The sequence below is a fragment of the Nicotiana tabacum genome, chromosome 11 (genome assembly GCF_000715075.1).
Source record: "Nicotiana tabacum cultivar K326 chromosome 11, ASM71507v2, whole genome shotgun sequence".
Taxonomy (NCBI): Eukaryota; Viridiplantae; Streptophyta; class Magnoliopsida; order Solanales; family Solanaceae; genus Nicotiana; species Nicotiana tabacum.
Window position 1 is genome coordinate 39565360 of NC_134090.1, and position 14468 is coordinate 39579827.

Here is a 14468-nt window from a genome sequence, read left to right on the forward strand (position 1 = left end):
CTATCATTCTCCAGCATGCCAAGACCTGTAAACATTTATAGTTATCTCTATGTCTCGGGTTATCATATCTTTATACATGAGTCTCTCTGACTTAAGATGCGAAAACCAAGTCAGAGATTACTAGACGTCTCGCAGAGTGACTCAAAATCTGTTTAAAAGTTTTTTATGGAGCAACAGTAAAGTTATCTCCGTGTCACGGGTTCGAGCCGTAAAAGCAGACACTAATCTTGCGTTAGAGTAGACTGTCTACATCACACCCCTCGGTGTGCGGCCCTTCCCAGAAGCGTGAACGCGGGATGTCTTGTCCAGTGCCTGCCCTTTAAAAACTGTATTGCATTGTAAGAGCAGGTTGAGTCCATTAATGACACCTGCATTGGAAGTTGTAGCCTCTTAGATCATGTTGGGTTTAAAGAAGCTTAAAAGAGAGTGAATGGAAAATGGAGAGAAAAATAAAAATTTGATTTTCCCTCCTTGACAAAGGGACATTGTCCCATATTGGAGGAGGAAAAGACTTTTGATGGGTATATATACAATTGCTCTTCTTCTAGCTCTTAAAGAGTTACGAAGAAGGCAAGCCTCGCGACTTCGTCTCTCGGCTTTAGCTTCAGATTTGGATTTGGTCAAATGATCGATTGATTAATTAATTTTTTTGAACCAAATTCATTTATTAATATTAATGCAATATTAATTAAATCCAAATTAGACCGTTACTGTAACGGTAATTTAATTTTTCTCCGTTTTAATTTTCCCGTTATAATTTGGCGGTTTGCACAAATGGCCGTTTTATAAAACAACCATTTTGAGTTGCAACCTTACCTGAAGAGTTGTAACTCTTCAGTATAACCCAACGTTTTTTGGCTATAAATACATTAACTCTCCCTCAGATTTTCCTTACAAAAATTCTGATTTTTCTTTCTTCTTTCTGCATTGTTTTAACAAAAAAGAAAGCAGTAAGTGTGATTTACTACTGTTCTTTGAGTTCGTCGATCACTGGGGATTAAAGTACCGCTGCACCAGTGAGGTTATCTGTTCTATCCTGGGAGAAAATAATCCTAAATCTCGGGTACTAGGAGGAGATTAAGTTCCTTAAGGAAAAACTGTGAATTCAGTGGGCTCGGATTCATTTTATGTTCTTCTACATTTCTGATTTTTTCTATTGGTACTAGTTTTGAATATATTTTCGAATACAGATTTATAACAAGCTTGAGGAACTTAATTTATTTTTCTGTATTCTTCTTTTATTCTGTTTCTGGGAGACTAAATCCTAGTGCTTTCTACTCTCAGTTTGGAGACTAAAATCTTCGGATTTTCTACTCCTTTTGTGTTCGGTTTGAAGAAATAAAATCTTCACCGTTGTATTTAATCTATTTCTGTTAAAGTTTTTCGGTTTGAAGATTTTAAATACTTCACTGTTAATTAATTTTGTTTATGTTTTGTGATTAACAGAAATGACAGAAACATGAACTCATGTGGTTGGCTCTACGAGCAATGTTGCTTCTTCCAGTCGTTCTGTCCTACCACCGGCTCCGGCGGAAAAGCCCGAAAAAAATTTCAGTATTGACTTCAAACTGTGGCAACAAAAGATGTTCTTCTATTTGACTACTTTGAGTCTACAGAAGTTCATCAAAGAGGACATTCCAGTTCTGCCGGAATTAACTCCTGAGAATGAACGTTTTATGATGACTGAGGCATGGAAGCACTCAGATTTCTCTTAGCCGAATGGATGATGATCTTTACAACGACTATACTAATGTGGAAACTTCAAAAGAACTATGGGAGGCGTTGGAGAAGAAGTATAAAACCGAGGATGCCGGTTTGAAGAAATTCGTTGCAACCAAGTTTTTGGACTATAAGATGGTAGACAACAAGCATGTCATTACCCAAGTTCAAGAACTGCAAGTTATCATTCATGATCTCCTTGCTGAAGGTATAATATGAATTAATGCTTTTGTTGAAAGTATCAATTCTGTTACTAATTATGAATTTTTTGTTGAAGGTTTGGTCATCAATGAGGCGTTTCAAGTTGCAGCAATGATTGAGAAGTTGCCTCCTTTATGGAGGGACTTAAGAACTACTTGAAACACAAGCGCAAGGAGATAAAACACGAAGATCTCATCGTTCGATTGAGGATCGAAGAGGACAATAAAGCTGCAGAAAAGAAGACATGTGTGAACTCAATAATTATGGGAGCAAATATTGTTGAAATTGCTCCAACTAATCCAAAGAAGCGGAAGAAGTCTTCTGGACCAAACAACTATCCCAACAAGAAGAAATTCAAGGGAAACTGCCTCAAATGTGGAAAGGCTGGACACAAAGCTGTAGAATGTCGTGCTCCAAAGAAAGAGAAGAAAAAGGGTTATATGGTTCAAACAAATGATGATATTGGTGACTTGTGCTCTATGTTGTCTGAATGAAACTTAGTGGGAGATCTTAAGGAGTGGTGGATTGATTCTGGTACCACCCACCATGTTTGTGCTGTTAGAGAAGCATTTTCTTCATATGCTCCCGCTGGAACCGACGAGACCATTTTTATTGGAATTCTGCAACGACGAAAATTGAAGGTTATGGAAAGATATTCCTAAAGATGACCTATGCAAAGTGGTGACTCTGAACAACGTTTGTCATGTTCCTGAAATACGGAAGAACTTAATTTCTATTTCACTTCTTGCAAAGAATGGGTTTAAGTGTATTTTTGTTTCAGACAAAGTTGTAATAAGTAAGAACGGGATGTACTTAGGAAAGGGTTACCTTACTGAGGGCCTTTTTAAGGTGAATGTAATGGTTGTTGATAATAATAAAATTTCAGCTTCTTCTTATTTACTTGAGTCAAATGATTTATGGCATATACGTTTGGAACATGTCAATTATAAAACCTTGCGAAAAATGATTAATTTGAAAGTATTGCCTAAATTTGAATGCGACAAATCAAAATGTCAAATATGTGTGGAATCTAAGTATGCTAAACATCCTTATAAGTCAGTGGAAAGGAATTCAAATCCTTTAGACTTAATTCATACAGATACTTGCGACATAAAGTCAATACCATCTTGCAGTGGAAAGAAGTATTTAATAGCTTTTATTGAAGACAATACTCGATATTGCTATGTTTACTTACTTCATAGTAAAGATAAAACAATAGATACATTCAAACAATACAAAAATGAAGTTAAAACGCAACTTAACAAGAAAATCAAAATAATAAGAAGTGATAGGGGTGGTGAATACGAATCTCCTTTTGAAGAGATACAACAACAACAACAACACCTAGTATACACGAATCTCCTTTTGAAGAGATATGCTTAGAATATGGAATTATTCATCAAACAACGACCCCTTACACGCCCTAATCCAATGGGATTGCGGAAAGAAAGAATTGATCATTAAAGGAAATGATGAATGCTTTGTTGATAAGTTCTGGTTTGCCACAGAACTTGTGGGGGGATCTACTCTTACGGCTAATCAGATATTCAATCGAGTAACCCATAGCAAAACGCAATCCATTTCATATGAAAAATAGAAAGGAAAGAAACCCAACTTGAATTATTTTAAAGTGTGGGGAAACCCAAAATGTTAAAGATAGGACCAAAAATCGTTGATTGTTTTCATAGGATATGCGACCAATAGTAAAGCATATCGTTTTCTGGTGCATAAATCAAAAAAATGCCGACATTCATAATAATAAGGTTATAGAATCAGATAATGCTGAATTCTTCAAAAATATATATTCATATAAAAAGGAATGTGAGTCGATTGGTGAAGGATCTAAACGATCTCGAGAAGAGACAAAAGAAAGTACGTATAATAAGGAGGATCCAAGATGTAGTAAATGTCAAAGAATGTCTACTTCATTTGGACCAGATTTTGTGACTTTCTTATTGGAAAATGAGCCTCGAATATTTAAAGAAGCTATGTCTTCTTTGGAATCATTATTTTGGAAAGAGGCAGTCAATAGTGAAGTAGAATCCATACTGAACAACCATACATGGGAATTAGTTGATCTTCCTCCAGGAAATAAACCATTGGGTTCTAAATGGATTTTTAAGAGGAAAATGAAAGATGATGGTACTATTGACAAATATAAGACAAGACTTGTGGTCAAAGGGTATAGACAACGAGAAGGTCTTGACTATTTTGATACATACTCTCTAGTTACAAGAATTACGTCCATTCAAACGTTAGTAGCATTAGCTGCGGTATATGGTCTTGAAATTCATTAAATGAACGTTAAAACGACCTTCTTAAATGGAGATTTGGAGGAAGAAATTTACATGGAATAACCTGAAGGGTTTGTAGTTCCAGGTAAAGAAAAGAAGGTATGTAGACTTGTTAAGTCACTTTATGGACTAAAACAAGCACCCAAACAATGTCATGCGAAATTTGACCAAACAATGTTGTCAAATGGTTTTAAGATAAATGAATGTGATAAATATGTATACATTAAAAATGTTGCAAATCACATAATCCTTGTTTTCTTATATGTGGATGATATGCTGATAATGAGTAATGACATTGCCAACATAAATGCGACCAAGTGTATGCTAACTACCAAGTTTGATATGAAAGACTTGGGAGTTGCCGATTTAATTCTAGGTATTAAGATCCATAAGACTTCTCAAGGTCTGGTTTTATCGCAATCTCATCACATAAAAACAGTACTTGAAAAATTTTAAGTACTTAGATTTTAAAGTTGTAAAGACTCCAATTGACGTGAATCTTGCACTTGCAATGAACAAAGGCCAAAGCATATCACAATTGGATTATGCTCGTGCACTGAGATGTTTAATGTATACCATAAATTGTACTCGACCATATTCAGCTTGTGCTATAAGTAAATTGAGTCGATACATGAGTAATCCAGGTCAATCTTATTGGATGGGAATGAAACGAGTTTTGGGATATTTAAAACATACCTAAGACTTTGCTTTACACTCTAGTAATTATCCTGCGATGATTGAGGGATACTGTGATGCAAATTGGATCACCGGTTCAACTGATTCTAAGTCCACAAGTGGATATGTATTCACTATTGGTAGAGAAGAGGTATCTTGGAAGTCGTCCAAAGAAACTTGTATTGTGCGCTCTACAATGGAGGCTGAGTTTATAGCCTTCGACAAAGCTGGTGAAGAAGCTGAATGGCTTCGGAATTTGTTGGAAGATATTCCATTTTGTCCTAAACTATTGGCACCAATATGCATACATTGTGATAGTCAAGTGGCAATTGGAAGGGCTAGGAGCATTATGTATAACGGTAAATCTTGTCATATATAACAAAGACATAAAACCGTTAGGCAACTACTCGTTAGGGGGATCATCACAATTGACTACGAAAAGTCGAGCGATAATGTGTCGGATCCACTTACGAAAGGCCTAACTGGAGAGGTGGTTGAGAAATCATCGAGGGGAATGAGACTATGGCCGAGGACAAGTTATTGTGGCGGTAACTCTACCTAGAAGACTGGAGATCCCAAGATCTAGGTTCAAGGAGATCAAACAAAGTCATTAATGACATTTCAACATTGTTAACTAGAAATTTTGGTCTATTCTCGTGATGAGACAATGTTCAGTATCAAGGATAAAGTATTAAGGCTTTTTAATGGTTTTTAAATTTGATATGGGGTATATCAAATAGTGTATCTATGGGATGAACATTTAGGAATCACCTATGTAAATGTGAAGTGTTACCCGCTTCTAGGAGAACTTTGTAAGGCCAGTTTTCTATGCACTTAAGAAACCAGGCAGTTTTCATGGCAGAAACGAACACAACCAAAGATGGTTAAGGGTTGATTGTGTGACTTATGGTTGTCTAGGTAACGACCCGGTTGGTCATTTCGAGAGTTTAGCCCTGTTCCCCCATTTCTCTGCTTCTTTTGTGTTCTACAGCTATATTATGATTTACCAGGTTAGTTGGTTTGGGTCCAGAGTGATTTCAGAGTGAATTGAGACATTTCGTCTCATAGTTGGAAGTTTAAGTTGGAAAAGTCGACCGGATGTCGACTTATGTGTAAACAAACTCGGATTTAAATTTTTATGGTTTCGTTAGCTCCGTTAGGTTATTTTGGACTTAGGAGCGCATCTGGAATGTAATTTGGAGGTCCGTAGTAGAATTAGGCTTGAATTGGCGAAAGTTGGAATTTTGGCGAATTTGACCGGCAGTGAAAATTTTGATATCGGGGTCAGATTTGATTTTCGGGAATTTGAGTAGGTTTGTGTTTTAATTTATGACTTATGTGCAAAATTTGAGGAAATCGGACGTGGTTTGATAGGTTTCGGCGTCGTTTGTAGAATTTGGAAGTTTAGAAGTTCATTAGGCTTGAATCCGAGTGTACTTCGTGTTTTTGATATTGTTTGAGGTGATTTTAAGATTCGACTAAATTCGTATGATGTTTTGGGACGTGTTGGTATGTTTGGTTGAGGTCCCGAGGGCCTCAGGGTGATTTCGGGTGGTTAACGGCTTGATTTTTAGTTGAGGAATGCAGCGGAAGTGCTGCTGCTACTGGAGTAACTGCACCTGCAGAGTGGGCACCGCAGGTGCCAGCCCGCAAAAGCGTGGCAAGGATCGCAAATGCGACCAAGAACGAGATGGGCAAAGTTCACAGGTGCGAAGACTTTCCCACACTACGATGGTCGCGGAAGCGGGAAGAAGGGCGCAGATGCGAGATTCATCCGCATGTGCGATGTGCGCAGATGTAGTCTTGTGATTGCAGAAGTGGAGGCAATGGCTTAAGTGACTTTTTGCAAAAGCGGAGGTTTGACCGCAGATACGGCTCCGCAGATACAAATATAGAGCCGCAAGTGTGAAAAGCCTGGGAAGAACATATAAAAATGGGATTTCGAGATTTTTCACATTTTGGAACTCGGATTTTGAGGAGGATTTTGAAGTTATTACTGAGATAAGCTCCTTGTGACTATTTATCTTCAATAATGGTGTTTCTCCACTGATTTTACACCTAGTTGGTGAGTTTTTGAGGTGAAATTTGAGAGATTAGGGCTTGAGAATTGGAAAGTGAATTTTGGGGATTTGGAGGAGCAAATGGTATCGTATTTTGATAAATTTAGTATGGTTAGACTCGTGAGTGAATGAGCTTTAGGGTTTTTGTGACTTTTGTCGTATTTCGAGACGTGGGCCCGGGGGACGGGTTAAGTCAATTTCGAATTTTTGGCTCTAATTTAGTAGTTTTCTTGTGAAATTGATCCCTTTAGCATATATTAATTGTATTGCACTGCTTGTGGCTAGATTCGGGGACGTTTGGAGACCGATTTGAGAGGCAAAGGCTTTGTGGAGTAGAGATTTGCTCGGTTTGAGGTATGTAACGCTTTCAAACTTAGTTCTGAGGGTTCGAAACCCCAAATTATGTGTTATGTGATTGGTGTTGAGGTGACGCACATGCCAAGTGACGGGCGTGCGGTTGTGCACCGTGAGAATGTGACCTGGTTGGTTCCATGACGTTGTATAGTGACTATATCTTGTTGATATTCGTGTTTTCACCATGTGATAAAGTAGTTGAGCTATCAATAATGCTAGATATCATGTTTAGGCTTTATGATGATACTGTTGGGACCCATAGTGGTAATTTTTTGCTGCCATCTCACTGATTACATTGATATTTCGTACTCAGTCATGTACATGCATTTCATATCATATCTCAGTCTCAGTTGTTATTTATCGATACATCATATCATTGTTTCAGGCTAGTTTTCATGACATTGTGAGCCCGTGAGTGAGACTGGAGAGATTGATGACTGAGTGAGCCCGAGAGCCTGATTATGAGTGACAGTTATGGGATCGGGCTACACGCTGCAGTGGTTATACTGATTTGTGATAGCGCTTGGGCTGTAGGAGCCCCTCCGGAGTCTGTACACACCCCAGTGAGCGGGGTTGATATTATTGAGGGATGAATCTTCCTTGGATATGGATCTTGTCCGAAGTACTTGATACCTGGAGATGGATCTTCTTCATAAGGCTTGATTGGCCTTCCTCGGTACTGGGTGACTTATAGTCAGCGATGTATATATTTTGGGATGGATCTTCCCTGGGCCTTATGGGCCATATACAGTACCGAGTGGTTGAGCATTTGAGAGTGTGAGCACATGAGGTTGACAGCATGGTGCATTCCATACAGTTCGGATATGTTTTACCTTGCTGTTTTGAGTTGTCTATTTAATTAGAAAGCATGCCTACATTTCTGCATGGTTATTTCTATTTAGTTGTATCAGTTGAGTTCGTCACTATCTTTCATTCTAAAGTATGGACTTGTTACTTGCTGAGTTGGATGTGCTCACGTTACTCCCTACACCTCGTGTGCAGATCCAGGCGATTCAATTTACGGCAGCGGTTGCTGATTGAGGCTTCAGAGTTCGGAGACTATCAAGGTAGTTGCACGGCGTTCGCAGGCCTTGACTCTCCTTCTTTATCACTAGTTGTATTTTCAGTTTATTTCTATAGACATTGTATTGGATTTTATCTTGATTTAGACGCTCATGTACTTAGTGACACCCCGTTTTTGGGTTGGATTGTATCGTATTTTGGGATTTATCCTGTTTCAAAAAGGTTTTCCTTATTGTTAATTGCTTCCGTCTTTATTTTTCAAAGTTATTATTACTATGATGAGTTAATAAGTAGAGGCTGGCCTAATTCCACGATAGGCACCATCACCAGAGTTAATTTGGGTCGTGACAGTTATACACCAAAGTTCGACGGTTCAAAGATATCAAATCTACTAATTGATTGAGTATATCCGACATAAGTTCACTACGGAAAGTTCAAATGGAAACCTACTTATCCAGATGCGATTTATCCTTGCTTGTAAATCACACAGTTTTTCATGCATATTTCCGTGATATAACCATTCCCCATTCATGTAGGGGATTGTTGGGTTTAAAGCCTCTTAGAGCTTAAAAGAGGGTGAATGGGAAATGGAGGGAAAAAATAAAAATTTGATTTTCCCTCCTTGACAAAGGGACATTGTCCCATATTGGAGGAGGAAAAGACTTTTCTTCTAGCTCGTAAAGAGTTAAGAAGAAGGTCAGCCTCGCGCCGTCGTCGTTGTCGCTCGCTCGACTCGGATTCGAATTTGGATTCGGATTTGGTCAAACGATTGATTGATTAATTTTTGGGCCAAATTTATTTGTTAATATTAACGCAATATTAATTAAATGCAAATTAGACCGTTACTGTAACGGTAATTCAATTTTCCTCCATTTTACTTTTCTCGTTATAATTTGGCGGTTTGCATAAATGACCGTTTTATAAAATAGCCATTTTGAGTTGCAACCTTACCTGAAGAGTTGTAACTCTTCAGTATAACCCAACGTTTTTTGGCTATAAATACATGAACTCTCCGTCAAATTTTCCTTACGAAAATTTTGATTTCTCCTTCTTCTTTCTGCATTGTTTTAATAGAAAAGAAAGCAGTAAGTGTGATTTACTACTGTTCTTTGAGTTCGTCGATCACTGGGGTTTGAAGTACCACTACACCAGTGAGGTTATCTGTTATATCCTACGAGGAAATAATCCTAAACCTCGGGTACTAGGAGGGGATTAAGTTCCTTAAGGATACACTGTGAATTCAGTGGGCTCGGATTCATTTTCTGTTCTTCTACATTTCTGATTTTTTTATTGCTACTCGTTTTGAATATATTTTCGAATACAGATTTATAACATATCGTACCCCCACCTTGAAGGTAGAGATATTGTTTTTACTAAACCCTCGGCTCACGAAAGTCGAGAAAAATAACAATAGCACCAAGCAATAACAACAACAAGATAGTAAGAAAACGAAACGAAAGGAACAACAAGTAATAAATCTAACAATAACAGAATACAGGTCTAACACTAATACTCTTGTCTACCTACTTGCTGTCTATCTTGATTCTCGACCTCCACACCTTCATATGAAGGGTCATATCCTCGGTAAGCTGAAATAACGTTATCTTGCCTAATCACCAGGGGTGGCTCTAAGGCTTTGGGCAGTGAGGCTATTGCCTTAGGTCTCCAAAATTTGAAGGCCCCAAATTTATTATAAACTAGTATTAGCACCAGCGCGGATGCGGGACACTAATCATGTCAAATATTTGAGTTATTTGGATTATATGTAAATAATCTTAAAATTTAAACTTTTTTGATAATAACTCATGCTTATGGCAAAACGTTCAAAGATTGAGACTATGAAGGAAGGACGCTTTGGATACGACTTGACTCTTTTACTACTGCTTGAACTCTTATTTGGTGTGTTGATATCTTTCAAAAAATATTTATATTTTAACATTTCAGTTTCTAAAACTTTATTTGTCAATAATAATGTAAGTGAAAATATTATCCTTAATTCAAAACTCATTTTAGTCGGCTATCTAAAAAATTTTAAAAAAAATTTAGCCAGTGAATTATTTCCCCCCCTAGTGTGACTCCTTTTTGATATTTGACATTAACCATGTTAAGTATCTGAGTTATTTGAATTATATGTAAATAACCTTAAAATTTGAATCTTCCAAATAATTATAGATAATCGTTAGATATTGATTAAGCAATACTACATGAAAAAAGACTAACATTTTTTAAATCTCGTGTTGATAATTTTATTTTTGCTCCATTCTCATTGGTTTCATTGGAACCTAAAAATTCCGCAAAGCGAAATAATAACTCGTATTTATGGCAAAACACAAAGGTTGACACAATATGAAAGATTCTTTGGTTACGACGCGACTCTTTTACTATGATTTGAACTCTTATTTGGTATGTTATTATTTTAAAAAAAAAAGTATTTCTATTTTGAAATTTCAATTTCTAAAACTTTATATAGTTTCAATAATGATTATCTTTATAATGATGCACGTGAAGATATTATCCTTAATTTAAAATTTATTTTAATCGGCTATCTAAAAATTTAAACGATTCTTTAGCCGATGAAACTTTATTTCAGTATGATTCCATTTTGAGTTTATCGATATCTCCAGCCACATATTTTGAATTTTGAATATTGAATACCTTATATACATATAGATTTTAAAATATACTTTTTGTTATACTTCAATACAACAACAACATACCCAGTAATATCCCACACTGTGGGAGGAGGGTAGTGTGTACACAGACCTTACCCCTACCTTATTTTGTTACACTTGAAAATCGCTATAGAAACTAATATACCTCTTGTTGAATTCGAGAAAAAAAAACCTTTCACATAATCTAATGGTTCAAACTAAATATTATTCAACAAAAAAAATATTATACCCTTGCAATGTTGTCTTGAAGAGGTTTCAACTTATACCTTTTAACTCCTTGAAGGTGCTAAATTGAAATCGATAATAGCAATTGTAGCCAAAGTTTGTTATTTGTTTGATGTCCATTTATGCAAATTAACCTTCAAACAAACATTCTTCAATTTTTTTTTTTTTGAATATTGGATGATTTTTGTGATGTTCTTTCTCCGGCATATAGGTTTACTTCATTATATATGTAAGTAAACTTTATCTGATTTTTAAACTCTTTTTTTGAGATCAAGCTGGGTTTTTTGTTGTTGTTGTTTAAACTCTTTTTTATTATTTGGATAAACATGTATGTACCCTATATATTTTATTTAATTTTAAAAAAATTCGCTCTATTCAAATCTTAGCTATAGTGTTTTAAAGAATTATATTATAGGGTTTTAAATGTGAAAGGATTTTATAGTTATTTGCAGTTGTTGTTTCTAAAACTTATATATATTTCAATAATGATTATCTTTATAATGATGCAAATGAAGATATTATCGTTAATTTAAAATTCACTTTAATCGCCTATCTAAAAATTTAAATGATTCTTTAGCTGGTGAAACTTTATTTAAGTATGACTCCATTTTGAGTTTATCCATATGTCTAGCCACATACTTTGAATTTTGAATACTTTATATATACATATTTTTTGTTATTTGAATCATTAAATGTTAAATTAGTTGATTATTATTATATAACATTGAATATATTATCTTTAAATTGCCAAGTAACTTTTTCTCGATACCATACTTGGCTTAGCCTTAATGCAAACTACTCAAATTGCATTTAAATTCAAATTCGAATATCATAGCAGCTTGTTAGTAATAGAGATTTTTTAAAAATGACACACAATGTAAACTAAAAGATAATAATATTCTAGGATATCCTTATCTTATAATCTATGTATTTGAGTTGATTTTTTGAAATCGATGAGATCGGCTTCCAAATTTTTTTTACTCAATAAAGATGAAACAAAAGAAGAAATGTGGTGTCATCTCTTATTTCTTGCTTTTAGATTTTTCATTTATTTTTTTCTATATTTATGTTCTTTTATCTTATTTTTTGTGTCGTTCTTTATTTTGTTACAAAGAAATTAATTTATTTTGCTATAAAAGGATGAGTTTTTTTGTTTGATGTCCATTTATAACAAAAGATAATTTTTTTTATTTTAATTTATATATATATATATATATATATATATATATATATATATATATATATATATATATATATATATATATATATATATATATATATATATATATATATATATATATATATATATATATATATATATATATATATATATATATATATATATATATATATATATATATATATATATATTGATTAAGTACGAGAAACTAAAGATTTGACAAGCACATATATGTCACGAACCAAGCACATAACATGCACGGCCAAGAACCAGATTTTACTTATATTTATGCGAATAGGAAAATTGAAACACGTACCTTGAAATGATGCTGATAATGTATGATATTTTTTTTCTATATTTATTTTCTTTTAGCTTATTTTTTTCTATATTTATTTTCCTTTAGCTTATTTTTTTATGTCTTTTTTTCTTTTGTTACAAAGAAATTAATTTATTTCGCTATAAAAGGATGAGTTTTTTTGTCTGATGTCCATTTATACAAATTGACTTCAAACAAACATATTTTAAAAAGAAAAAAAAATAACATTTTTTGAATATTGATTGATGTTTCTTTCTCCAGCATGTAAGTTTACTTTAATATATATGTATATATATATATATATATATATATATATATATATATATATATATATATATATATATATATATTCTTAACGCTTTACTTCCATTCCTGTCTTATTATTATTATTATTATTATTATTATTATTATTATTATTATTATTATTATTATTATTATTATTATTATTATTACTATATACTATATAATTTATATAAATAATTAGTATAAAGAAAAGTGTTACAATATATTTTTTTGTTACTTGATTAGGTTATTTTATACCAGTAAATTTATATATTATGATAATTTTCTTCCCTCCTTAATTAGCATATTTGCTTCACTCTTCAATTTTAATTATTTCCTTTTTATATATGAATTATGTTATATGTATCGACAACATAATGAATTTCTTTTAAAATATTCTTTGAAATTGCGCGAACACAAAAGGATTCATGCACCAATTTTCTTTTGGTGTAATTCGACATATTATATTAGGTTATTTATAATTTATTCTGGATATTCACCAATAAGTGTTACTTAATAGAATCAACTACAATTATCGTTTAAATTGATCAAAAGGAGTAAATATTTTTGACACCGTCAATGTTCAAAATTTAAGCTATTACATTATGTACGTTTACTTCCTTTTCTTGTTTGTGATGATAGTCAAATCGAATTTTTCACTTTGGTTTCTGAACCACAACATCCGATAGTCCACAATTTTATTTTTTGTGCTCATCTTCCTCTTTTTTTTTTTTTTTGAAATTCACTTTTTTGTTTTAAATGCTTAATTTTGTTATTTAAAAAGCAATTTTTTTTTTGTTAGTATAAATATTTTATAAAATAAATTTAAGGGTCTCTCAATATGGTTTCGCCTTCGGCCAAGAAATCTGTTAAGCCCCTGCTAATCAACTCTTACAGTATCTATGTATTAAAATATTCAATATTAAAGTTGTTATTTTTTTTCTAGCTCCAAAGTTTCGGAAAAGAATTGTCCCAATTAGAGTTGCTTCAAACTTCAATACTATGAAACTCCAAGGTCATGCAATATGATGATGACTTTAAATACTACCACTGACACTCAAAATTTGGAATTAAATAATCCCCACAAGCATATATTACACTTTCACATACTAACATTTCAAGCTAATACACATATCAACGAGTATTTAACGCTGTGGTATTATTGGAAGTCTACCTTACAAATGTCCAAATTTGAGTCTTACTTTATGAAACAAAAACAAAAAGACATGCACACCTTGGATTAGGGAATATAATTGGTGCTTTATTATGAATAGGCAAACAGACAAACTATAATATGCGAATAATATTTTCTATACAATGTAGCCCGTCTAGCTCAGTTGTAGAGCGCAAGGCTCTTAACCTTGTGGTCGTGGGTTCGAGCCCCACGGTGGGCGATCTAATTTTCTACTCTTTAAACTTTATTTCTCCATTTATCATGTTTTGATTCCTACGTAAATTTAGAACATT

The 14468-nt window shown here is 33.8% G+C and overlaps 1 non-coding gene across 1 annotated transcript; it reads left to right on the forward strand.

The window, feature by feature from the left end:
* Positions 1 to 14323: 14323 nt before the first annotated feature.
* On the forward strand, positions 14324 to 14395 carry TRNAK-CUU (transfer RNA lysine (anticodon CUU)). Its single transcript has one exon. It is a non-coding gene; the product is annotated as a tRNA-Lys (tRNA).
* The last annotated feature ends 73 nt before the right edge of the window (positions 14396 to 14468 follow it).